The 3,535-nt window shown below is 59.0% G+C and overlaps 1 pseudogene; it reads left to right on the top strand.

The window, feature by feature from the left end:
• The window catches only part of LOC101644211, a 15,389-nt pseudogene extending 13,380 nt beyond the window's left edge, over nucleotides 1-2,009 (top strand).
• Nucleotides 2,010-3,535: the final 1,526 nt, after the last annotated feature.

Genomic DNA, 3,535 nt, shown 5'->3' with positions numbered 1-3,535 from the left:
CTACTCTCATGGTTGGTCCTGAGGGGTTCATCTGTCCTGGACTTGTGTGTCGAGAGCTGCCCTCTGTAGTGGCATACATGGGAGGTAGAACTGGGGTCATGATACGGGGTGGGTGGGGGGTGGGGGGAGCACTGAGGAACTGGAGGAAGGCGTGTGTTCCGTGTGCTCCCTCGGTGCCGTGCCACACCCTGGAGCCTGTCAATCTTGACAGACGCACGCAGTCTCATCTTCCTCCCGGGGAGCAGCCAGCCAGTCGTGCCAACCATCCACTCTGCAGGTAGCAGCCCAGCACTTAATCCACTGTGCCACCGGGGGTAGGGAGGGGTTCCACATATAAGCCTTCTCACCACCTGGCCTCCCCATCTGGTGCCGGCGACACCGCCCAGCAAGCCGCCAGGTGCACAGGGTCAGAGAGGACAGAGGTTCATGAACTCGCCAGCCGCCGGTGTCTCTGTCCACTCGGCCCTTCTGGCCAATGCCCCCTGCTGCCCCGCGGGACGCCGAGGGGACCTGGAAGGAAGGTGCGGCTCAGACACGTGGCCACCTGCAGGAGCCTGTGGGCACAGGCAGCCAGCCTGTCTGGGAGGCTTTTAGCGTTATTGATGGAGTCTTTGGGGAGCAGGGGCAGTCCCACTGAGCTTTAATCATCCCCGCTTCTGCAGAGCAAGCCACGTAGGCGGCCAGGATGTGGCCACCTTGACCGGACTAAGTGCCTAGGGGGCCTGGAGTCAGAGCGGCTCTTCTTGGCCCCAGTGTGTGCCTGCGGGCACTGCCCCTTCCCACCCTCTCGACCCTGCTGGCTGTGCCGGGAACCCAATGCCAGGCTTCCTTTAAGACGGAGGGGGGGGTGGGGGGGAGTAGATGAGGACCTGATACCAAGGGCTTAAGCAGAAAGCAAATGTTTTGAAACTGATGATGGCAACAAACGTACAAATGTGCTTGACACACGGATGATAGATGGATTGTGATACAAGCCCTCAGTAAAATGATTTAAAAAAAAGACAGTGGTTCTCAACCTGTGGGTCACGAGCCCTTTGGGAGTCAAACGACCCTTTCACAGTGGTCGCCTGATTCATCACAGTAGCAACATGACAGTGATGAAGTAGCAACGAAAATGACTTTAAGGTTGGGGGTCACCACAATGTGAGGAACTGTAAGAAAGGGTCGTGGCTTTAGGAAGGCTGCGAGCCGCTGCTCTAAGCGAAGGCAGTCTTTTGAAGAGGTACCTCGATTTGGGGAGGCTTCAAGGGCTGCGGCCGGCCACAGGGAGCAAGCACGCTGGTCGGCAGACCAGCCAGTCGGGCTAGAAGTCACGGGCAGGCTGGGCGGTCAGCTGCCTTCAGTCACGGAGGCTTGCAAGGCGGGGAGGGGGTAAGGGCAGGTAGGGGGAGCATGCTGGCAGGCACGTGGGCGCCCCTGCAGCGGCCGGTGTCGAGGCTCAACCTGCCACAGTGCGGACAGTGGAAGAGTTCACATGTCTGAGTTTACAGAAAGCAAACTTACCACCATCAAGCCGATTCCGACCCACGGCGACCCCTACAGGACAGAGCAGCACTGCTCCTGTGAACTCCCGAGACTGTCTCTCTACAGGAGCAGAAAGCCCAGTCTTTCTCCCACAGGAGGGGGGCGGGGGCTGGTGGTTTTGAACTGCTGACCTTGTGGATAGCAGTCCAAGACGTAAACCACTGAGCCGCCAGGACTCCTCAACCAGGTGACTGACACACTGTAAACACACATGCCTGTAGGTTCACACGCACATGCGTGTGCACGCACGTGCGCACACCTCATGCTTGGGCATATGCTCAGCTTCTGATCCTCAGGCTGGAAGTCTGAGTGTGGCCCGGGTGCCGAGGAAGAAAGATGTGGCGCTCTGTGGACGAAAAGCTGCCACGGAGAATCCCGTGGAATCTGCCGGCCCAGTGGGACCTGTCACCGTGAGTCAGAGCCGACGGCTCACCCTGGGCTACTCCGTGTGCCCAGTCGAGGTGCCCTGGTGGATTGGGGGTTAAAGCACTCAGTTGCTAACCAGGAGGACCAAGGGGTAGTTCAAACCCACCGGCGGCTCCATGGGAGAGACACGATGGATAACTCCACTCCAGGGATGACTCGGAAGCCCTGTGGGGCCACTCTCCTCTGTCCTCCAGGTCGCTCATCCGCTCTCTGAGTCGGAAGGACCTGGACAGCAGGGTGTGGGCAATGAATGTCCATCTCAGAAAGGAGGCGGCCGGCGGCGCCTTTATTCTAAAGTCCAGCACTTCTGTCTTTGATCTGGGGGGTCCCTGCAAGGGCCAAACAGTTAACACGCCAAGTTGGACGTCAGAGTCCGCCCCAAGGTGTCACAGCATACAGCCCTGGTGCTGTGCTTCTGGAAAGTCGGCCACTGAAGGCCCCTTGGGACCCAGTTCCCCTCTGACCAGCACGGGACCGCCACGTGGGAGCTGGAGAAGGCAGGATGGAGGGAGACGGGACAGAGAGGAAGTTCGGTTAGCACCATCGTTCGGTTGAAACACGTTCCAAAGGTTTTGCTAGGATTTTGGACAGCCTAAGGAGCCTGGTGGCGCAGTGGTTGTGCGGTGGGCTGCGATCTGCATGGTGGCCAGTTCGAAACCACCAGCAGCTTCTCGGAAGAAAGGCTCCTTGGGCTCCCTACTCCCATCAACAGCGGCAGTCTGGGAAACCCGCATGAGGGGCTGACTCAATGGCAGGGAGTTTGGTTGGGGGCACGATGTCCCTTTAGGGACATCCTGAAGTAGGACTGCCCCCGCGGGGTCCCTAGGCTGCCATCTTTGTGGGAGCAGACAGCCATGTCCTCCCAAGGAGAGGGGCTAGTGCCTTCAAGCATGGACCCCCCCTTCGCAGCATGACAGTCCGTAGCCAACAACGGTGCCCTTTATTACACTCCCTGTAAATGTCCTAAGGAGCCCCAATGGCATAATCATGAAGCCCCTGGTTGCTACCCGACGGGTGGTGTTGGCCCCCACCCCCCACCGTGGCTCTGAGGGAGGGAGAGGTGGCAGTCAGCTGCTGCAAAGATTTACAACCTCAGGGCCCAGGGCACGAGTCCCTCTCTACAGGGTCTCTCTAACAAGTCTGTCTCAGGAGAAGTGCGGCCAGCATGCTCCTTAGAGGCAAGGATGGTGAGACTTCATCCCACGTACTTTGGACATGTTGCCAGGAGAGGCCAGTCCCTGGTGAAGGACATCATGCTTGGCAAAGAGGAGGGGCAGCAAGAAAGAGGAAGGCCCCGGACGAGACAGATGGACACCATGGCCGCAGCAGGGGCTCAGACATGGACCCATTGTGAGGCTGGGACACGGCAGGGGGTGTTTGGTTCTGCTGTGCACAGGCTCGGGACCTCACCACAACACAAGGTTTCTGTGGGTCGGAACTGACTCCAGGTGAGCAGGTTAGGTGTGTCTGGAACCAGCGAAGCCCTGGGGGACTGTGTCCAGGGCACAAAGGGGACAGTGACGAGGACCTTCCCCAATTCTTGGCACCAGTGGGCTGAGTGGAGACTTTCTTCTTGCTCCACTTG

The sequence above is a fragment of the Echinops telfairi genome, unplaced genomic scaffold, assembly GCF_000313985.2.
Source record: "Echinops telfairi isolate 266 unplaced genomic scaffold, ASM31398v2 ScPeMD7_2565;HRSCAF=3150, whole genome shotgun sequence".
Taxonomy (NCBI): Eukaryota; Metazoa; Chordata; class Mammalia; order Afrosoricida; family Tenrecidae; genus Echinops; species Echinops telfairi.
The sequence above is the reverse complement of the archived record's forward strand: the minus strand, read 5'-3'. Positions and strand labels throughout refer to the sequence as shown.